We start from the raw sequence: 24701 nt of genomic DNA on the forward strand, positions 1-24701 counted from the left end.
CATTGGTTAGTAATAACCTCCAAACTTGACTCCTGTGAGACCTCAAACAATATGATATTGTTTTATAACATGAAAGACAAGTGACTAAAAAGAAAAGTCAAGAATAACTCTCAATTTGTACATACAGGTCAAAAAGCAAATGCATGATGAAAAATTTTACAATATACAATATATTATGTGTCTTTAAGTTATAACTTAGTCCTTGGCCTGTGAATCAATCTACCAAGTCAATCAATCCACCAAGTGAATCACCACAGCAAAATCAATTCACTATCTACCACAAAAAAGATGTGAGGTGACATGGTTATACACCAGGAAAGTAGTGTGTGGAAAAAACACACACTAAAAGCAAAATATGGTGAAACAGAAATAGAGCAGAAATACACAACCTCAAAATTACAAGGACACCGAAGGAATTTACCTGTAGGTATGTAACACTAGCACCATCTGGTGGAAGACCAGTTAGAAGCAATTCTCCAACTATCACAGTTTTTTTAGAAAATTTCTGAGTTATCTTTCAAAGAATGAGCATTTTCCAAAGAGAATGAGTCTAGCAACGGTAGAGTAATTACACAGAGGACCCATAATAAGCCTATGAGAACTTAAAATGTCTACCAAACAGAGGGTGAATGTACCCTGGGATGGACATCCCATCATATCCACAAAGCGGAATTTTAACCATACAGAATTCTCTGGGCTACTTTTCCTTCAGTGTCTCATATCATATCAGATGAACACCGTTAACCCACAAAAGAAACCTAAAAAAGACAAACCCAAATTAGCAACTTCCAAACAGAATTGTAATTTGGAATTTGGGGTTCCTCAAAGTACCAGCTACCTACTCTCGTGGCCTCTACACTCAACAATGGTACTCAGGCCACAGGAGAATCTAATTCTGGTTTATGTTTAAAATGACACTGAGCTGCTACAATGTACCACAATGAGTCAAAACAATTACATTTAAATCACTTTTACGGCTGTCAGTGGGCCATTCACAGATAAAGATGACAAAAATCACTGGTACCTTCAAATGCTGTCATGGGGAAAGCCAATCACCAAACTGAGGGACAAAGACACAGAGCTTCTCTCCATTTGTAGGTGGTTGGGCCCCTCTACCGAGGCAGAGCAGTTTCTGACAAAGAATGGAACCAGCAGAAACTATGGGTCTCTACCATTCTCCAGGGCAAGCGTTCCTTTCATTTTCTTTCTCCCTTCCCTTCACTGTCTTCTGTTTCCCTTGGAGAAGAAAAAAAAAAAAAAAAAAGCCTCCTTGCCACCCCCTCTCCCCCCACCTACATTTGAGTCCAACATGAAGTTGATACAAGTAATGCACGATACCACTAAATGAAGCTCATGGAAAAGACAGTCACAGGAGCAACCAAGCAGGAGGCCTGATGCTCAAGTGAGTTTACACTGGGCACATGGAGAAGAGCCCCACTGTACCAGGACTAGAAAAGCAGGCTCAGAGAACAGAACACTAACCATGGAATAGGCTGTTGTTTGCAGCAATACTGTAAACATTTCACATTCGCCACTAACAAGTTCCCAAAACTAAGCAGCCAAGGAAGAAACACTCATCTAATTTTACAATTAAACTGTGCTTTGGTCAACATTTTGAAATGTCCTGATTTAAAAAGCATGATGTTAACCTCCCTACCACCCTTACTGCCCAAACATAAAAAATGTGCTTCTCCTGATTCTTGCCGTTAACTTCAAAACTGTCAGATTTTAAGGCATTCAATTTGTATTTACTCATATAATAACAGATTATCTGTTTGTTTATTCTTGTTCAAATGTAATTCTACATTTAGATATAAATCTAAGAGTATTAATTAGCATTTTCTTACAAAGGGAGGTTTACTTTTTCTTTTTTATGCCTTTTATCTTTTTCAAGCTTAAATAGATCTTTGGGAATTCATCCACTAATAAAATATGTGGAATTCAGACTGCTATGGCATAGACTTTTTTCAGAATGTAACTTATTGCAAGATATATTATTCCTTTATTATCCATCCAATAACAGAAGTCAGAATGAGAATTACCAACTTAGAGGGTTATAATATTTTGCTAATAATAATGCTGAATAATACAATTGAATTATTAAAAGTTTTAAGAACAAAAAAAAAGGAGAGAAGCAAAGAGAAAAAGACAATGAGAATAAAATAATTACAGAGAGAGACAGAAACTGAGATATACTTTACCAGCAGCTAATACCTCAGTTCTTTTTACTTATAGTTGAATAAAGTTTTGGAAAAAACAATGGTTTGTGCTACATTCCCCGATATTCTCCCAAATGCTATTGCTGACAATCTCAGTGAACTCCACTAATAAATCACACACATTTTATCATTTTCAACACCATTACTCATTCCTCCTTTCCTTCCTTATGTTTGTTTCTACTTCAAACCCCCCACCCTGCCAACCCCTCCTTTCTTCTGACATGAACTTATACCTCTGCAGAAGTCATCCTACCCCCTGTTTAATGGTGACCTTATCCACAAACTTCACCTAACACATTCACCAACCAGCAGTCTCCAGTTTGAATCATAAGACCCTTTTCTGGGACAACCAAAAAACTTCAGAATTTCTTTTGGCCACCCAGATAAAGCTCAGGGGAAAAAAAAGAAAAAACATACAAACCCTGAAAGCACACGCCAAGTGTAAGATGACGACTCTAGATTAACTGCTTTTTCTAATCGTGCTTCTCAAAAGTCCACTGAACAGACAGAGGGAGAGAAGGAGTTATTCAGTTCAGCAGGCTGCTCCATTTACTTCTTTATCTATGGTCAGATCTTTACTTTTTGGGATCACTGCATATTTCTGGCTCCGCTATATTATACTGTGTAAATATTTAGGAGAAATAATTCCTTTCAAGGATCTAAACTTCCACTGTCGTTATGGCAAATGAACCTGTTTATGCTACGTTCGTTAAGTAACAGCAAGTCTACAAGAACACAGGGATTTACTAATATATGTGGTACACAAACATCACAATCATAAAGCTTCTCATAGGGGCATATCAAGAACATGAAAGGCCAGTTTATTTTTACTCCCACTGCCCTGTAATTTTCTTTAACTCTATTACAACAATCCTTAATTCAAACCTTTCCTACAGTTACAGTAACAGGGTAGACTGAATGTATGTAAAGCTGTACCCAAACTACCCACATCTCCATTTAACCTTCCTTGATTCTCATGTGGTTATCAAACTCAATGCTGCATCAGAGTCTGCTGAAGGTTGTTAAAGTACACACGTCCAGAGTTCTGGCTTTACTGGCATGGAGAATTTGCATTTCTAACAAGTTCACTGGTGATGCTGATGCTGCTGGGACCATACAGGTTTTAAACCTTTACTGAGGTATAATCTACATTTCATAAAGTTCACCCATCTTAAGTATATAATTCAATGCTGTATGACCATCACCAAAATCCAATTTCAGAATATTTCCATCCCCAAAAGATCCTTTGGTGCCCATTTGCAGTACTCATTCCCATCTCCAATCCAAGGTATTCACTAATTTACTTTTTGTCTCTAGACATTCACCTGCCTGGACATGTCATATAAATGGAATCATAAAGTATGTGGCCTTTCTGTCTGGCTTCTTCACTTAGCATAATGCTTTTGAGATGCATTCATGCTGCAGCATCACTACTTCTTTTTTATTGTTAAATAGTATTCCACTGTTCTAGAAATACTGCATTTTGTTTATCCATTTATCACTTCAAAGAATTTGGGGTTGGTCCAAGTTTCTGATATTGTGAATAATGTTGCTATAAACATTTATTTACAAGTCTCTGTGTGGACATACATTTAATTTCTTTTGGACAGATTCCCAGGAGGGGAAATACTGGGTTGTAAATCCATGTTTAATTTTTAAGAAACTGCCTAGGTACAATGAATAAAGACTCCAGTTTGTTCATTTCCTAGACAATACTTGCTGTTGTCTGTCTTTTTTTTACTGCAACTGTTGGAGAAGGAAATGGCACCCCACTCCAGTACTCTTTTCTGGAAAATCCCATGGATGGAGGAGCCTGGTAGGCTGCAGTCCATGGGGTCGCTAAGAGTCGGACACGACTGAGCGACTTCACTTTCACTTTTCACTTTCCTGCATTGGAGAAGGAAATGGCAGCCCACTCCAGTTTTCTTGCCTGGAGAATCCCAGGGACGGGGGAGCCTGGTGGGCTGCCGTCTATGGGGTCGCACAGAGTCGGAAACGACTGAAGTGACTTAGCATATTCTAGTGGTCATGAAGTGCTATCTACTTGTAGCTTGTTTTACATTTATTAATTATTGATGATGCTGAACATTTATTCAATGTCTTTGTTGGCCTTTCCTAATCTTCTCTAGTGGACTATCTATTCAAATCTTTGCCCATTTTTAATCGGCTTGTCTCATCGTGTTCTTTGCCTATTCTAAGTACAAGTCCATCATCAGATACATAATTTGCAAATATTTTCTCCCAATTTTTGGCTTGTCTTTCCATTTCTCTAACGGTCTTTTGAAACATAAAAGTTTTAAATTCTAATAAAGTCTACGACCTTAAGAACCAGTGTTCTAAAGCCTCAGGGAGGCGTGCCAGGGCACGCGCTCAGCCGTTGCGCGGAGGAACGAGGCAGAGCCGCACAACCGCTGCCCGGTCTGCTCTCGGTCCATCCCGCCCACCTGTCTGCCCGCCCAGCCGCAAGGCCTCCTCCGCCATGGGAGTGCAGGTAGAGACCATCTCTCCTGGAGACGGGCGCACGTTCCCGCAGCACGGCCAGACCTGCGTGGTTCACTACACCGGGACGCTGGAAGATGGGAAGAAATTTGACTCCTCTCGGGACAGAAACAAACCCTTTAAGTTTGTGCTGGGCAAGAAGCAGGTGATCCGAGGCTGGGAAGAAGGGATTGCCCAAATGAGCATAGGTCAGAGAGCCAAGCTGACTGTCTCCCCAGATTACGCCTATGGTTCTAGAGGGCACCCAGGCATCATCCCACCAAATGCTACTCTCATCTTTGATGTGGAGCTTCTAAAACTGGAGTGACAGAAACGGCCTCCTCCCTGAAGTCCCTATTTTCCGATGTGCCATGGAAAGATATGGCACCTCCAGCTACCTACAAGTCTGTATGGAGCTTCTCCTGATGTTCCACTACTCTTCCTATAACCATCTTCCCTAGTTGAATGTGTTCTGTCACTAGCGTCGCTCTAGCACCTTCCTCCTCATATGTGTGCTGACATGAACTAGTTGCCATAAACCTCAAGTTACTCATTTTAGTTTGTTTTTGTTTTGGGGTTAGGACTGAGTTTTAGTTCTTTGGCTCTAGGTTTTCAGTTAAGTATTAGGTATTAACAGCACAAGTAATGGATTAAGTTCAGAACAGGAACTGGTGTGTGGAGTGGGCGGGACAAGGATATTATTTAATTTTATCTTATTTTATTTTGGATGAAAGTTTTCTCTGTTATATATTGAACATTCTTACTGCTGCATTGCAAAGCCATAGAAGACCTGAGACGCTTTTCAGGGCCAAACTATTCTCCAAGTTGAGAGATGTCCTTGGGCTGAATTAAAAGCCCTGCTGCTGCTGCTAAGTCACTTCAGTCGTGTCCGACTCTGTGCGACCCCATAGACGGCAGCCCACCAGGCTCCCCCGTCCCTGGGATTCTCCAGGCAAGAACACTGGAGTGGGTCGCCATTTCCTTCACCAGTGCTTGATGCTGGCTTTTCTTTAAAAAAAAAAAAAAAAAAGCCTCAAAAAATTCAAAAGAAATAGTAAACCCTTGAAAAATGTGAAAGCTTAATGGCTTCCATTCACATATGCAATATGCAAATATCACTCACAGTATCTGCTTTTCTGTTTTGATTTAACAAAGCCTATCACAACTATCACCCTAAACATATTTAATCTTTTTAGAAGAAAGGGAATAAAGAACTTGCAACTAGCTGGCTTTAATACATTATAGAATGAATAAATTCAGCTGCAGGTGGGCCTAGCTATCACCTGAGAACAGTGGATGGCATGCTGGCACTAAAGAACATGGACCTCTGTGTCAGTGTTTTCAGAGTCACTCATCGGTCAGTATATGCATTTTGATACCATTCTTAAGAATATAAGTATAACTCAAACAGAGGCTCTTTATCAACCTAGAGGGGTGGGATGGGGAGGGAGTTGGGAGGGAGATTCAAGTGGGAGGAGACATATGTATACCTATGGCTGATTCACGCTGAGGTTTGACAGAAAACAAAATTCTGTATCTGTAAAGCAATTATCCTTCAAGTAAAAAATAAAGAATATAAGAAATATGTCCACCTTACAAACTAGAAATAGAAGTAGAAATAAAGATAAATGGTGTACCATGGAAGATAGTATAGAAAAAGAGTGTATTATTTGAAAGAATACATTTATTTTGAGGTTTCTATTTTTATTAGTTTTTCATATCAGGGCATTTAAAATAATTCATATACAAGTACAGCCCTTTCTTTGTTGAATATTTACTGTACCTTGAATGAAGAGTCAAAGATTGCAGCTAAAATTCAAATCTTATCTAGGATCATAACTTGCAAATGCATAAAACGTACTTCAGGAATATACAGGATACATTTGATTCGGGTAGAAGCAATATTAAGATGATTCATTTCAAGGGTAAAACCCAAATGACTACATGCTTACTTTATTTTTTTCCTTTTTTCTTGATAACTTTAAACTATCTTGTATTGGGGTATAGCCAATTAACAATGTTGTGGCAGTTTTCTAGGTGAACAGTGAAGGGACTCAGCCATACATATACGTGTATCCATTCTCCCCCAAACCCCTCTCCCACTGATTATCCATGTGCAAAAAGCAAATTATAAGATAAACTTATATGAATAAGTTTACTATTTCTATAACCATGACCTAAGACACAGATTCTGTGATTTATGGAAAAACTACAGCAATAAGAAGGATCCAGTTAAAAGATTAAAACCCATTTAAATTTGCAAAAGAATCCTTCTTTATATAATTCAAGCCAGTCTAGGACCCAAAGCAAGAAGCTTTGTATACTGAAGAACTCCTAGGCCTCTACTATAAAATGTTTTCAAATATTTATGTTCTAATTCATGGACCCTGTTCATAACACAAAAGCCATTAGTCCTCATTGCCTTTCAGTTGCTGGAGATGGATTTTATTATTTTATTAGTCTTCATAAATTACAATACAACGAATAAGTCTGATGGCCAATACTCATTCTCCTTTTTCAGTGAGCCACCCAGAGTCACTTAAGAAGCTGTCCAAAGAGATGTCAGAGAATACAGTTTCATAAGAGATCCACAGTCTCTCAAAATAGTCTGGCTCCTAATAAAAACTTATAAGGCATCTTATCCAACCACTTTACATTTTCTGTAATTCAAAATAACTACAGTCATTGGAACATCTTTCCCAAATTATACAAAATTAAGATATTACCATCTCTGCAACATTACTGAACTTGAGATCCTAGATAAAGATAAAGACGTAAGAATCAACTAAAAATAAATTTTTAAAAAGAAATACAGAGCTTACTCAATAGCCAACAACCAATTATAATTTATTCATAAAATTGAAAGGTAAGAAAAAGCAAAATAATAAAATTTTTAAGCCTTCATTTTATAACAGTGTTCAAGCCCCTTCTTCAACCAGTTAGATTCCAGTTACTAGCAGGAACAAACTCAGCAGGTTACCCTACTTTTCCTCTTGTCCTTATTTACCAATCAGTCCTCTGATCTTAGAACATCAAGGCTCAATGGGGAAAAAAAAAAAAAAAAAGGAAGCAGCAGCAGCAAGGACCTCAAACAGGAGGTCTTACTTTGACAGTTATCTGTGTGTCCATCTGTATGATAATATGATCGTAAGAGAAGCTCATCCTCTGAAATCTACAATTTCCTAGTGAGGTTCTTCATAACAATAAGGTGCAAGGAGAACTGCATCCCCTGCCCCCAACTCTCACCATTTATCCTGTGAAATCCAAAGGATAATCACTAAAACCTTTCCTTATACAAACAGCAAATTAATATCATGCATAATAGGTACAAAGGAGAACAAGAACACATAAACAACTTTGATGCTTTTTTTTACAAATCTGGGTGCCTCTCTCCAAACTAACAGAACTGTACTACTATAGCAATTCATCCATCTATGAACGAATGCCCTCAGCCTATTTCTGAGAAAGGGAAGAATGATCAGTTATATCTGTCTTCATCTTGTCTGAAAATCTTGACATTTTTCAGTAAGTAAAGGTTCCAAATGGCAGGTGTCAGAATGTCTTAGCCTCACATGTGGTGCTGGAAGGCAGGAAAAGCAGCAGCAGCATGTGGTCATGTCAGAGCAACACAGAAGCTGCCTAGGGAGCACATTCTGAAAAGAGCAAACCTCAGACTCGGTTAAATCAATCTAGTGCCAGATGCCACTCTCAGAACAAAGGTGCGGTGCCAAAGACTAGCTGCCCAGAGAAACATTCAACTCAAGGCTCTCACAAAAGGGAAAATAGCTGAGTGCAATGGCACCTGTCTATATCCTGTCTGATAATTTGGTCAAACCAGCTCCTTCAATGCAGAGGCAAAAAATGGTCAAAGAATTCTTTGCTTAGTCTACAAGTAAGTATTATTTCCTCAAAGCCATTTTCAGTTGATCTGAAATCAACAACATGAATCTCTTGCATTTCTGTAGTATTTACAGCTTTTTGTAAGTGCTTTAAGATCTAATTACTATAAGGAAGTCAGAATCCTAAGTATCCTCTTCATTTTACCTGTGGGGTTAGAAAGAACCAGAAGTAAATAAAATTAAATCAAGATCACCTGAAACTCAAACTCAAAAAGGAAAAACTAGTCTCTGGACTGTAAGGCCAGGCTTCTACCTACTTAAATACCACCCTCTGCCCACTTCTCACAGCCCAATCATCTTTTCACAGGTTTTTTCAATAACTAGAAAACTTTGGGGCCTTTTGAAAGTGTTTTTGTGAAAGTCAATCAGTAAGTATTTTTGTTCCCAGAGATTCACATATTGGCATGATGGTCTACTTTATTTCTCCTATCTCAGTCTAAGAAAAAGAAATGATTTCAAGGAAAACTCAAAGCAGGAGATACTGTACATTCGCAAGTGTTGGTCAACTGCGCCCGACTCTTTGCGACCGGGCTCCTCTGTCCATGAGACTTTCCAGGCAAGGATACTGGAGTGGGCTGCCATTTCCTTCTCCAGGGGATCTTCCCAACCCAGGGATGCATAAGAATAGGTTATTTGTTTAGAAAGGAGCATTCACTGTCAAGTCATCTGGTTAGATACAACAGAAACTGAACAAATTGGGATCCATTCATATGAGTAGATCCATTCAAGGAGCCTAGTGTGCTGTAGACCATGGGGTCGCAAAGAGTCGGACATGACTGGGCAACTGAACAACAGATGAGTAGTACACAGTTAACAGTATAGCCATGGAAAAGAACATTCAGTATCATTTAGGTTTTTATATTCTACTGAAAAATACAAAGGGATCCCTGGGCCAAGGATTGATACCTCAAAACACCTGATTTCTTCCCATGCCTCAAAAGACAAAACACAAATAAGAACCAGGACTTCCTTGGATATTCAAGTTAAGTATTTTAAAATAAAATAGTGTCCAAGTGAGAACCTTTGGAAGCGTCCAGAACAAGCATGGCCTTCCAATTCTTGCACAAATTGGTTTCTTCCTCAACATTTCACTCCCTGTGGCTACATCACTGAAATGTATTTATTTGCTGTACCCTTTTAGTGCATATTTTCAAACTAAAATAATTCACCAGAGTCTACATTATCTTGTCTTGCCTTTTAAGCAACTATAGATACTATTCTTCAACTCTGTGCAGCTGGCTCAAGTAATTTCTTTGTAATTTTCAGATCTGAGGCCAATTAACATATATAGCACAGAAAGGATAAAAGTAAATATGAATTAACACAGACCTACAATCAAATAAGGACTAAGAGTACTCTCAGATACATATTCCTGCAGTCTGAAAATCAAATGAATAAAATTAATTATTAAATAAATGGAAATTTCCTAAATTAATTTCTTATTCACCACTTAGTCTGCAAATTTCTATAAAACAGGTCATTTTGATATGATCATTTTCCATGTCTGCTGTCTTTTTCCTACACACTTTGCTAACTTAATTGATTCCAGACTTTCCAGCATCTCATGTTTTTATGCTTTACTCATTGAAATAGAGGGATTTGTTTTTTTCATTAACATGGATAAAAACCAATTTGGGTTCATGTTTGGAATAACGATGAGTGTTGGTAAAAACAAAGTGTGATGCTGTTGTCAAGGAATGTTTATTGTTCAAAATCATGCAAATGATAAACAGACACATGAAACGGACAAGCTTTGTGCTGGCATCGAGTTTAGTATATATTTCAACTGAAATAAAAGCAGAACTAGGACAAACCAGAAACAGATATCTCATAATTTTCAACGTCACTGTAAAGAGTGATGCTAAGTCATCAGTTTTTTTCACTCCACCAAAAAGCAAGAGTACAAGCTAGGGTACTTAAATGTTAGCTGGTTAATGACACCAACTGCAACCTCTTTAATTAAGCCTATGCTTATTAAAGGCACTGAACATTCTCTTAAAATCTTCTGATCTCTTTTGGTATCCCTGGAAATTTAAAATCTTAATTGTTTTGGGCCTTCTTTTGGGCAAATGTATTTTATCTCTACACTGCTCAAAGCTAAAATGAAATCATAACTGGGGGTGGGGGGAGGATCCCAAAACTAACAAATGAAAAAACATAACCTCCTGGTCTAATCTTACCTAAAAGTAATGACATCTCCCCTATCCCTTCATAAAGTTTCCTGCTCCAAGTTCTTAAAACCTGGCCAGTAGATATTCATACAATTTTAAAAAAACAATATACTAAAGAAAGCTGGAAGGTTGTTCGGATACTTAGTCCTGCTGTAGCTTAATGGTATAAATTCTTGAAAATTAAAAACAAATATAAAGATAACACAAATAAAAAGAAAGCTAAAGCTGTGTTCTTGAGATTCCCAAAGGTAAGAAAGGAAAAGAAAGTTACAGCGGTCACTTAATATGTTCTTAACATCATGTGTAAAGAAAATCTCTGACATAATCTGATCCTGAAGAATTTAAACTACAGACTTCCTGATTCCCCAGTGCTGGCAATCACATCCAACAGTAACTATGCACAATGGCTGAAAGAACTTTTAAAATTATTTCATTTCTTCAAGTTTGTTTTAACTATGAAGTCTCCATTTCCAAAGTAAATTTTAAATGACTTGATGTTCTGAAAATGTATTTTATAACAAAGGGCTCCACTGAATTTTTCCTGATAATTTCTAGTTTACTAACTCAAGCGTAGGACAATTATTAGTAAAATTACAATCTCAATAGTAATATTAATGTTTCATATCACACACCTGGCATCATATTTCAACATTATTTTCATCTGAAAGTTAAAAAACAGAAAGATGTTAGAATACAAACCCAAGTATACCATGTTAGAGTACCTTTGAGTTTTTATTCCTAGAAGAAAACTGAATAGTGTTTGTTCTTTATGAGAAATTACAAACAATAAATTGTTAGATATCATAAATGATTTTACCAAAATAGATATAAAATCATAAATCTTCAAGAAAGAAATTATTTACAGTCATAGGCATTCTTACACAATGATATGAAAGATGCTTTTCTTCTTTTTCCCTTATTTAAATGAGAGGGAAAACAGAAGAGAGAAAAGGAGGGAAGGAAGGAGAGGGAAACAGACAAATGTTTTCAGGGAAGTGAGTGAGCAAGCACACACATACACATTTATGACTGGCAAATCCATTAAAACATTTTTTTCCCTCTTAAATATTTTTCACTTAATTAAGTAGGATACAAAGTAATAATGACTTGTAAAGAAGTAACAGAACATAACCAATTGACTCTGAGCAGGCTACTTCTCTGGAGAAGGCAATGGCACCCCACTCCAGTACTCTCGCCTGGAAAATCCCATGGTCGGAGGAGCCTGGAAGGCTGCAGTCCATGGGGTCGCTGAGGGTCAGACCTGACTGAGCGACTTCACTTTCACTTTTCACTTTCATGCATTGGAAAAGGAAATGGCAACCCACTCCAGTGTTCTTGCTTGGAGAATCCCAAGGACGGAGGAGCCTGGTGGGCTGCCATCTATGGGGTCGCACGGAGTCGGACACGACTGAAGTGACTTAGCAGCAGCAGCAGCAGCAGGCTACTTCTCCAAATTATCTACCCAACCCAATACCAAGGAGATACATTGATCAGTGAAATGAATGTATTTTCCTCACCTGGAATAAATAAATCACTACCATCATGAAGGTCCGTCTAGTCAAGGCTATGGTTTTTCCAGTGGTCATGTATGGATGTGAGAGTGGGACTGTGAAGAAAGCTGAGCGCCGAAGAATTGATGCTTTTGAACTGTGGTGTTGGAGAAGATTCTTGAGAGTCCCTTGGACTGCAAGGAGATCCAACCAGTCCATTCTAAAGGAGATCAGTCCTGGGTGTTCTTTGGAAGGAATGATGCTAAAGCTGAAACTCCAATACTTTGTCCACCTGATGTGAAGAGCTGACTCATTGGAAAAGACCCTGATGCTGGGAGGGATTGGGGGCAGGAGGAGAAGGGGATGACAGAGGATGAGATGGCTGGATGGCATCACCGACTCGATGGACATGAGATTGAGTGAACTCCGGGAGTTGGTGATGGACAGGAAGGCCTGGCGTGCTGAAATTCATGGGGTCGCAAAGAATCAGACACGACTGAGCGACTGAACTGAACTGAACTGAACCGTCATGAGCAAGTTCGAGAGTACCATTTCCAACTTTATCTACTGGTTAAAACACAAAACCGCACATATTAGAAACACACACACACAGAAGGAACAAAAAAAGCACTCTTTACTGTTCTATCACCTATTTCCCAGGTTTAGAAAGCAGGCTTCTCGCAGCAGATATTTTTCAAACACCCACTTCAGTTTCAATTTGGTCCTTAAAATATTCTCCAAAACACTTGGAGAAACATAGATTTCTAATTTTTCAGAAATAAACTACCATGCAGGCTTATGTACTGTGTATGCACTATTTGCTTCAGCTTTACTTCTCCGATTAAAAATGTAAATTCTTCATCATACAGAAAGAGATACAAACCAAGTAACTCATATCTGAAATTAGTCTCTTCCACTATTTTCAAAGGCCAAGGGAAATTTTTTTTAAAGAAACAACACTTCTGAGTTAGAAAGATGTAGACTATGACATAACTAAAGAGGCAAAAAAAACTTACATATTTTACACCTAAATTTATTGTCCCTATGGAATGTTGTGTTGTCACACAGATCAGTATTTATTGCATTACCCCCACATCCTAATATCTATAGAAAAGAGTCTTTCAACCATGTAGGAGTACTTTAGGTGAAGTTCCTATGAAAACACCTGCCAAAGATCTTGAACTATCATATGAAGTGGATCACAGGGTTTACAAAGTGCTGCAGACGTTCAAAGGCATTCCCTGCCCTGAGTATCACAATCACAGTGAGAGACTTCAAGCACATGCCTAAGTCGTTTCCCTGAATTGTTTCTTGTCAAATTAAAATCTCAAAAATTAGGCTATCAAATGCTGTCCCTGAGGACTCTAGCTCAACCCAAAGAGCAGCTACCAATTAGTAAAGTCGGGTCTTCTAAGGGGGAAAATTCTTCTTTTTCTATTGGTATCTGAAATTAGCAGGGCCCCCAACAAAAAGTTTCATCTCAGCAGTTAGTTTAAGTGCTACTGATAGCTATAATCACATGCAGGCTGCAATTTCTTTTGAAACGCTTTTCAAATGAACAAATACAAAGAAAAAAGAGAAACACAAGTGTTTTCATAGTGAATGACTGCCTAGGATGATAGAGGTATAAAAAGCCAAGGCTAGAGATCCAGATATACATGAGTATTGTGAACTAACAAACCAAAGTCAAATGAAATCCTTGCTCACTCTTTTGACAAGGTCAGTGCACTCATCCCTTAGCACAATATACAATTGAATTTCAGGTTGTAGAAGGTGCTTCAGGAAAATAAAACCCACCACAAATCATTTAATGTTTCTCTATTAAAATCCTCTAAGAAAAACATTTCCTGTTCACTTTTTTTCCCCCAAAGCTGCATATCTCTTAGAGACTGCCTTGGTGAAGCGTTCATTTGTTAGCGACATAAATGTGCAGATGTAATAGATGTTCTTTAGTAGCAAATCATACTGTAATTTTTTCACCCAATATCCAGATGAATGTATATAGTGCAAGATGTATAATTTATCCACAGAAGAGAAAATCATATTCATGTGCTAGAAAGAGCTACTGGTTGCCCACGAACTTCCCCCAAAAGGTTCTAAAACTTGATTTCAAAGGACAAAAATACAAGCAACAAGCCAAACGTGCTCACAGAACATGACTATTTACATGAGGCATGCGTTTAAGTTGCCTAGGCTTACAGTTTGGCAAAAATCATTATATTACCTGTGGCTACTAAAGTAATTAAAAAGGTCAATTTGAACTGTGGCAAGAGACATTAAAAGCAAAACTTCAACACTATACATATATATTCCCATGTATACAATCCTTCTTCACTTTTCACAAAAACCCTCTTTGATTTCAATTATCAAGCATTTCCCAATGTTGCGGCTTTTAAAGCCTTCATTCCCAGACACTACGTTTCTTGGCTTTGTGGCTCAAGTGATGACAAACAGATCATTTCCTATTCTCTCCACTTACCTCATCATCAACAAGACTGTTAGAATCCAGTTACGTTAAGAATTATTTTTAACAGCCACCTTCAATTACAAATGTTTGACATGATCACAGACTTCCAATGCTAATCCCCTTTCAAGTTGAAATACCCACAGAAGGGCCCTTTGAGACACACAGCATGGCTATTTGCTTTGCTTTGCCTTATCCTGCAAAGCTGCTGAAATACATTTGAATCCTTTCTCTCCTCCCCTATCACTATCATACATTTCTTATGCAAAGTTACGTGCAGACCCACATGTTTTTGTCTGACAAAGCAGTTTTCATGGATAATACGTTTTTCCTAAGTATACCTCTAAACCCAAAGGCTGTTTTTAAAGAAAAGAAACATTTCATGTAATTGACTCTCATTTCCCCAAGTTCCCTACCTATAGACTATCTACCTTAGTTTACATATATTTGTATGACCTGAGTATATTTAATTTCCAGAACTTTATTGCTAACCACTCGGTTTAGAAACTTTCAGTCTTGTATATTCAGGAAGAAAGTCCGCCACTTAACCCAATGTAAAGAAAACCTGAATCTATAAAGAATAAAACTATCAACAAACTAAATAATACTTATCTTAGTTGAGGAGAGTTTTTTAAATTTCAAAGAATACAATTTTCCAGCACACCAAATTCAGGCTTTTATACCAAAGGCACAAATCTAAGTCTCTACTATTTCCAAGTGACAACCAACTGGGATTGAACAGAAATCAATGTGTAGGTGGACTTACTAAAATCTGTTCTTAACTTGAATTTTCATAACTCAAATTCCGTTTTAAATGCAACAAGAGAGTTCATGAGCTAAAGGAACTATGAAGTGAATTTTTCACAGTGCAAAGAATTCACTGGTAAAGCAACTGAACATCTATTCAATTAGGAACTTTTAACTTCTGATTTTGTGTTTAGAGTTTGCAGAAGTAATACTTTTCTTTAAGCCTGTATCCTATCTGTGTTAATCATTGAAACATAGACCTCTATGTTCTACTATTACAACAAAGATAGCTCTATGCCCTTAAGCTACATCTAGTTTATGCTCCCAAGGGAACCGGGAAGAGGTGAACACATCCCACTAAAGACCAAGTGAAAAAAAAATTTTAAAGACCAAGTGAGAATACAGTAACCAATCACAAATTACCCTTGGAGTATACTCCTCAGTTAACAGGAAGCAAAATTAGAAAGTGAAGGGAATCAGGATATGTTACTACAAGATATGCCACTTTGACAGAGTAATTATTTTAAGCTGAAGGAGTGTGAGAAATGGAAAGACTCTCTGACCTTCCCTTTCTACCCTGAAGCAGGTCATAAGACTCCCATGTGAGAGGTGTTGTCCTTATACTTGGAGGAAAGAAGCAGCCTTATCTCCAAAGATGATAGAATGTTGAGAGGAATTTAAAATCACAGACCCTACTGTTTCCCCCAGTTTACTAACCTTAGCTAAAATCCTTCATGCCTCCTGTTATATTTATTTCCCCAAAACTTTCTACTCTTCATCAAACCAAGTATAAAAATGCTCAGGCTTAACTGTTTCTTTGAATTTTTTTCCTTATGAAGGTTCCTGTGTCATGTAAAACATAATTAAATACACTTGTATGCTTTCTCTACTAATTTGTCAGTTTAATTTTCAAGCCCAGCTAGGGGCCTTAAGACAGTCAAGTAACCATCCCCCCTTCCCCCATTTGTTTTCTTCACAAAATAATACTTTTAAATTCTTACTAAGAGTCTTATTAACTCCTGTAACTTAATTCTTCACAAATTCCCAGTTGATGAAATCACATTCTATGACTCAGTGACCTACTGATAAAGCACATAAGCTGGGACAACTGATTTTGGAAAGGCAGCAGTGGGATAACCAGTGGTGCTAAATACAAACTTACCTTCACATGTACATGAGTATGAAGCTCAACAAAAATAAATATGAGAAATAAAAGTTATCTGGCAACTCGTCCATGAAAGAAAAAGAAAAAAGACTACTTTATGGCCACATATTATTTCCTAAAGTGCAAAAACATTCTTTGAAAACACATCCCAACACAGATAATTTAACTAGGACTTATAGTTTAGCTAACTTTCAAGGTGAAATTAGGCAGAAAAATAATTTTCTTAGATGCCTGCACAATCCATGACTGAAATGAAAACACAAACATGTCACACTCTGGACTCTTCTCAGCAAGAATAAAATGGAATGGGGGAGAGAGGGTGTTGGGACTGAGACATTCTAGCTCCGTCACTATGGAAATCAAAGAAGAGTCTGACTCTAGGTTTCCAGAGGAAGTATCTATTTTCTTCACAGTCTCTCTAGAACAAATGCTTTTCAAAGAGTTCAAATTCTCATTGAAACTACTTTAAAAAGTATTAACAACTTTCTAACACCTTCAAAATTATTAGCACAATTTCAAAGCATTTCAAACAAAATTCCAAGTCTGTCTTAGATTATGAACAGCTATAACGAACCGTATTTTTTAATTAAATATCCTTATTCCTTTAATCACTTCATGTCACTCTTTAATTTTAAAAAAATTCTAAATCTCATGAAAAAACATACCTCCAAGCAATGTAACACCTGGAAATCAGTAACTGTGATTTTTTTTTTTTAGTAAACCTTGTCTTGTCTTCTTTATTGCTTATCTTCTCTATTCTAAAAAAAATTCTCCTAATCAAGTACTCAGCCTTGATTTTAAACACAGGCAAAAGGAAAGGAAGAGAACAAATAAGCTCATTTGAAAGTGTCAGAACTTAATGTGTTCAGTTTGTAAAAAAGATTTGAGATAATACTGCTAAACACTGGCTGGCTTGTAAAAGCTGGCTTGAAACTCAACATTCAAAAAACGAAGATCATGGCATCCAGTCCCATCACTTCATGGCAAATCAGTGGGGAAACAATGGAAACAGTGACAGACTTTATTTTCTTGGGCTCCAAAATCACTGCAGACGGTGACTGCAGCCAAGAAATTAAGACACTTGCTCCCTGGAAGAAAAGCTAAGACAAACCTAGACATCGGATTAAAAAGCAGAGACATGACTTTGCCTACAAAGGTCTGTATAGTCAAAGCTATGGTTTTTCTAGTAGTCATGTATGGATGTGAGAGTTGGACCATAAAGAAGGCTGAGCGACAAAGAATTGATGCTTTTGAACTGTGGTGTTGGAGAAGATTCTTGAGAGTCCCTTGGACTGCAAGGAGATCCAACCAGTCCAGTCTGAAGGAGATCAGCCCTGGGATTTCTTTGGAAGGAATGATGCTAAAGCTGAAACTCCAGTACTTTGGTCACCTCATGTGAAGAGTTGACTCATTGGAAAAGACTCTGATGCTGGGAGGGATTGGGGGCAGGAGGAGAAGGGGACGACAGAGGATGAGATGGCTGGATGGTATCACTGACTCGATGGACGTGAGTCTGAGTGAACTCCGGGAGTTGGTGATGGACAGGGAGGCTTGGCGTGCTGCGATTCATGGGGTCGCAAAGAGTCGGACGTGACTGAGCGACTGAACTGAACTGAAAACTTATATTTATCTATAACACATCAAAAAGTAGGGGGAAAGATAGGTATTCATTAATGTTGGATTGTATAACATACACATATACAACACAGAGGTATCTGAGATCATGTTCACCAAAATAATAATCATGACCTTTTGATGGTGGAGTACAGATTATTTTCCACACTCTTTAGACTACTTTTTCTGCTCTTTAGACTACTCTGTACTGTTTGAACTGCTTACAGGAGTACATATTTACACACAAACACAAAAGTGTTCTTAATTTGTCAGTATTTAGTGTATAGGTATAGAAGACACCTTACAATTTCACAAAAAAAAAATGGTTAAAAAAAAAAACTAAAACATTTAAGAAAGAAGTCATACCAATTCTCTACACTCCCTCTTAGAGAACAGAAGAGGGAACACTCCCTAACTCATTCTATGAAGTCAGCATTACCCTACTACCAAAACCAAACAAAACACTACAAGATAGGAAAACAACAGTACCAGGATCTCTCAAGTACATAGATATAATGATCCTGAACAAAATATTAGCAAATAAAATCTAACAATGTACTTACATATTGAATAGGATATATCCCAGGAATGCAAGGCTGTTTAAACATTCAAAAAACAATTAATATAGTCCACCCATCAACATGCTATAAAAAATCATCACAGCAATAGATGCAGAAAAAGCATTCCACAAAAACCCAATACCCATTAATGATAAAAAGTCTCAGTAAATTAGGAATAGAAGGGAACGTCCTAAATTTGATGAACATTATCTACCATTAAAAAAAAAAAAGCATAGCTAATATTATACTTCTTGGTGAGAAACTACAGGTTACCCACTAAGATCAGGAATAAGACAGGGATGTCCCTCTTACCACATTTTTTTCAACATCACACTGGAAGTTATATCTTACACAATGTGACAAGAAAAGAAAATGTACACAGGGTGGGAAAGAAGAAATAAAATTATCTTTGTTCACAGATGATATGAGTGGGAAGGAAGAAATAAAACTATCTTTGTTCACAGATAACATGATTATCTATGTAGAAAATCTGGAAAAAAAAAAAAAACGAGCAAAAAAAAAAAAAAAAATCCTGGAACAAATAAGCAATTGTAACATGGTAGCAAGACACAAAGTTACTGCATAAAAGTCAATTGCTTTCTATAAACTAGCAATGAACATGTTAAATTAAAAACACAATACCATGGCAGGGAAGCAGGATCAATGGCAGAATGAGGAGGATATTGAGCTTAACCCTCCTTATGAACACATCAAAATTACAACCATATATAAAGCAACTGTCATTTAATATGACCTGGAGACTAACAGAACAGTTCTACAATTAAGGCTGTAAAGAATGAACCACACAGAGTCTGGTAAGAGGGGAGGAGAAGTGATCGAGTTGGGACTCACACCCGTAGCACGTGACCCAGGAGAGTGCGGAATATCACAGGCTCAAAGAGCCTCCCTGAGGAGTGAGATGTTCAAGCCACGTCGTAAGCACCCCAGCCCTGGGGTCCTACACCAGGCAAACAAAGCCCCTTAGTCCGGTTTGAAAACCAGCGGGGCTTTCCAAAGAGCTCTTTAAGAAACCAAAACTCAGCTCTGAAAGAGCGCTCACATTTCTCCCAGTCCCAGCACAGAGGCAGCAGACTAAAAATGGCCCGGTGTTCTGGTCAGCTTGTTGGGACGGCCCCAGGGTCCACACTGGGCTCCTGCTCCAGGTCCTCCTGCTCCGATGCTATCCCCTGTAAGGAAGAGACTGCCGCTGCCACTGTACTACAGTAAGTAGTACACATATTTGGAGGGAACAGAGCTGACTCGAGCCACGGCCATGCTATGACCAGGGCAGAAGCAGTCATTGCTGGTGCACCCGGCCATGTCTGAGCACACGCTTGGGAACAGCAGAACCAGCTCAAGGGTGCAGCTCCAACCCCTCTACCTTCAACCCAGGCACGCACACAGGGGAAAAAGTTGAAATGGCTAGGCAGTAAAGTCCCAAGGCCTCAGGCCCTGGACACCCCCAACTGAGGCAGCATCATACTCCACCTGGGAGAAACTCAATCCCCTCAGGGCTCCTGCTCCATCCCAATGGGCCTGAAGCCTACCCGCCGTTGGGCAGTGACAGCCACTGAGTACAGTGGAAGCCCTTGCACCTGGTTCTGTCACTGGCCCCTCCAACTCCAGCCCTTGCTCCTACCAAGGTGATGGCTGCCAGCACATCCCAGGGGAAGATGCAGCTGGTGCTCACTTCAGATCCAGCCTGCCCACTAAAGCCACAGGGCACACATACATTGCCAAGGAGAACTCCTGTACAAGAATACACCTTCCATACCTGGCTAGGTATCTGCTTCACCTAATTTCATAGAGTCAAGAAAGATAAACAAAATGTGAAGAGAGAGGAATATGTTTCAAATAAAAGAAGATGAAGAAAAAAAAATAAAACCTAAAGAAACAGAGGTAATTAACCTGATAAAGAATTCAAAGCAATAGAAATAAGGATGGTAACTGAACTGGGGAAAAGAATAGATCAACATGATGAGAATTTTAACCAAGAACTAGAAAATACAAAAAAGAACAAGACAAAGTTTAAGAATACAAAAACTGAAATGAAAGATACACTAAAGGGAATTAATAGCAGATTAGGTGATACAGAAGAACACATAAGCTATCTGAAAGAGAATAATGGACATCACCCAAACAGAACACCAAAAAGAAAAACAAATGTTAAAAGATAAGAATAGTTTAAGAAACCTCTAAGACAACATCAAGCATACTAACATTTACATTATAGGGTCCCAGGAGAAGAGAGAAAAGGATAGAAGATGAGAATTTCAAACTTTCAAAATTTCAAACAGTTCAAAATTTCATGGAATTATGACTGAAAACTTCCCAAATCTAAAGAAGGGAAATGATATCCTGATATAGAAAGCAGAGTCTGAAACAAGATGAATCCAGTGACCCACACCAAAACATGTAACTAAAATGTCAAATGTTAAAGAGAGAATTCTAAAAGCAGCAAGAAAAAAAAAAGGAATCACATACAAGAGAACCATATAAGGTTATCAGCTGATTTTCAGCAGAAACTTTGCAGGCCAGAGCAAGCAGCATGACATATTCAAAGTGATGAAAGAAAAAACCCAACAATCTAGTATAGTCTCTATGCACCAAGGTTATCAGTGAGCAGGGTTTTAAAATCCTCCATTGTTAACTATATTAATATCAATTTCTCCCTTTTTATTGGTTAACATTTGCTGTATATATTTAGGTGCTCCTATATCAAGTACATATATGTTTATGAATGCTGTATCTTCTTCTTGTATCCATCCCTTTATCATTATAAAATGCCTTTCTTTATTACAGACTCTGTTCTAAAGGTTACTTTGTCTGACATGAGTATTGCTAAACAGCCTTCTTTTTGCACTGAATATCATTTTCCATCTTCTCACTTTCAATTTGTGTGTCTTTTGCTCTGAAGGGAGTCTCTTGTGGACTGCTTATAGCTGGGTTTTTGTTTTTTTTTTTTCTACCCAATCAGCCACCCTTATATTCTGATTGGACAGACTCACAGATACAGAGAACCAGGTAGTGGTTACCAGGGGTGAGATGGGGGTAGGGAAAGGCAAAATAGGGGATGGGAATTAAGAGGTACAAACTACTAGGTATAAAATAAATTAATTACAAAGATGTAACATGAAGCACAGAGAAAAGAGCAAAACTTTTATAATTTTAACTGAAGTATAATCTATAAAAATACTGAATCATTATTTTGTACAATACTGAAAACAATATTGTAAGATAGATTTTAAAAAAATTATATTATCCAAAAACAAAATACTTAAGTATAAATTTAACAATACACACATAAGATTCATGTATAAGTGAGTAAAACTACAGAACTCTGATGAACAAAATCAGTGAACTAAATAAAAAGGGAGACAGTCCATGTTCATAGATCAGATCAGATCAGATGAGTCGCTCAGTCGTGTCCGACTCTGCGACCCCATGAATCACAGCACACCAGGCCTCCCGTGTTCACAGGTAAGAAGACACAATACTGTTAAGGTGTCACTTTTCCCCAGCATGATCTACAGATCTCAGTGTGTTATTTTATAGATATGAACAATCTACAGTTTACAGTTGACTCCTGAACAACATGGATTTGAACTGCACAGGTCCACTTATACACAGATTCTTCTTTTAAATAAATATACTGGAAAATATTTTGGAGATGTGCAACAATTTTAAAAAACTCAGCCTAGAAATCATTTAAAAATTAAGAAAAAGATACATCATGGATGCATAAAATATATGTACATACTAGTCTATTTCATCATTTATTACTATAAGATAAACAGAAGTCTTATGAAAAGTTAAAATGACACTTACAGACTGTATATGGTTTTATTCCTAGTCAAGAGAAATATTAAATCTTAATTGCAATAATACAGTACGACTGTAATAATTCCAGAGCCACCACCTGTTGCTACTATACTAAGAGTATCTGCTTAAAACACTGTGTGACGGTAATAATCATCATCATCTCTCTAATAAATTGTGTATCACAGTGAAAAGTGATCTCTTGTGGTTCTTGCATATTTTTCATTGTGTTTAGTACAATTCCATGAACCCTGAATAACACCACATAAGGTGTAACTAATGATGCTGGAAGTGCTCCAAGAAGCAGAGATGTCATGGCATTACAAGAGAAAGTTGAACTGCTTGATATGTACCATAGACTGAGGTCTGCAACTATGGCTGTCCATCACTTTAAGCAAGGTAAAGGAATCTAACATAAGGACCATTGTAAAAAAAGAAAAGCAAGTTTGTGAATCCATCAATGCAGCCATGCCAGCAAGCACAAAATCCTCACCCTTTTTGCAAAATACCTTTTTTATCTCATACTGGAAATGCAGCTTTTATGTCAGTGTGACTTGAGAAAAAGTGAAGTCATTATATGACAACTTAATGCAAAGGGGAGGTTAAAGATAGAATTTAATGCTAGCAAAGGATGATTTAATAATTTTAGAAAGAGGTTTGACTTAAAACATATTAAGATAACAGGAGAACTAGCTTCTGCCAACCAAGAAGCAGCAGACAAGCTTCTAAATGCCATTAAGAAAATTATTAAGGAGAAAGGATATCTGCATGAACAGATTTTTAATACAGACCAAAATGCCCTATTCTGGGGAGAAAATGCCACAAAGGACATTTATTAGTAAGGAAGAAAGGCAAGCACAAGACTAAAGGCAGGAAGGAATAGGCTAACTGTACTGTTCTATGCAACAAAACTGCCCTTATCTAAAAAGCAGCTAACCCCTGAGCCTTGAAGGGAAAAGATAAACACTAGCTGCCACTCTTTGGGTTCTACAAGAGGGCCAAGGCAACAAGTATCCTTTTTCTGAATTGATTCCATCAATCCTTTGTCCCCGAGGTCAGGAATATCTTGCCAGTAAGGGACTGCCTTTTAAGTTCTTTTGAAATTGGACAATGACCCTGGCCCCATGAGTTCAACACCAAAGAAGTCAAAGTGGTTTACTTGCCCCTAAACACATCTCTAATTCAGCCTCTAGATCAGGGGGTCCATTAGGACCTTTAAGGCTCATTACACACAGTATTCTATGGAAAGGATTGTCAACACTATGGAAGAGATCTCCAATAGAAAGATCATAAAAATCTGGGAAGGACGATACCACTGAAAATGACTTTGTTACAGAAAAATCCACAAAAGCCATCAGGTCTGAAACAGTAAATTCCTGCTGAAGAAAACTGTCCAGACATTGTGCATGACTTCACAGAATTTACAACACAGACAATCAAGGACATCATGAAAGATTGTGGATATGGCAAAAAAAAAAGTTTGGGGGTTAAGGGTTTCAAGATATGGATCCTGGAGAAATTCAAGAACAGACACCATACCAGGGTAATTAACAGAAGACTTGATGGAGGTGAGTACTTCTGACCCAGTGCCAAACGAGGAAGAAGATATAGAAGAAAACTAATTGACCTTATATAATCTGACATAAGGGTTCCAATTATTCAAGACTGCTTTGGGCTTCTTGTACAACATGGACCTTCTATGATACAGGGTCTGAAACTAAAGCAAACAATGGAAGAGGGACTGGTGCCATACAAAAACATTCTTAGAGAAATAAAAAAGCAAAAAGCAGAAATTACAATGTGTTTCTATAAAGTGACACTCAGTATGCCTGCCTCTCCTGCCTCCCCTTCCATCTCCTCCACCTCTTTGGCCTCTGCCATCCCTGAGAAAGCAAGACCAAGCCCTCCTCTTCTTCCTCTTCCTCCTCCTCCATCTATTCAACATGAAGACAACAAGGCTGAAGACCTTTATGATGATGATCCACTTCCGCTTCATGAAGAGTAAATAATAATTATGCCATACAGGGAAGAAACTTATCTGTTGTGTATGTGTGTGTCTTTGTGTGAAAATCTAG

General features: G+C 37.9%; 1 protein-coding gene and 1 pseudogene across 3 annotated transcripts in view; one reads left to right on the plus strand and one right to left on the minus strand.

Annotated features, from left to right (window-relative positions):
- The window catches only part of SRBD1 (S1 RNA binding domain 1), a 245303-nt gene that overhangs the window by 104925 nt on the left and 115677 nt on the right, over nucleotides 1-24701 (minus strand). The gene's annotated exons all lie outside the window — the stretch shown is intronic.
- On the plus strand, nucleotides 4613-5691 carry LOC109566043 (peptidyl-prolyl cis-trans isomerase FKBP1A pseudogene; annotated as a pseudogene).

This window comes from Bos indicus, chromosome 11 (assembly GCF_029378745.1).
Source record: "Bos indicus isolate NIAB-ARS_2022 breed Sahiwal x Tharparkar chromosome 11, NIAB-ARS_B.indTharparkar_mat_pri_1.0, whole genome shotgun sequence".
In the NCBI taxonomy this organism is placed as follows: domain Eukaryota; kingdom Metazoa; phylum Chordata; class Mammalia; order Artiodactyla; family Bovidae; genus Bos; species Bos indicus.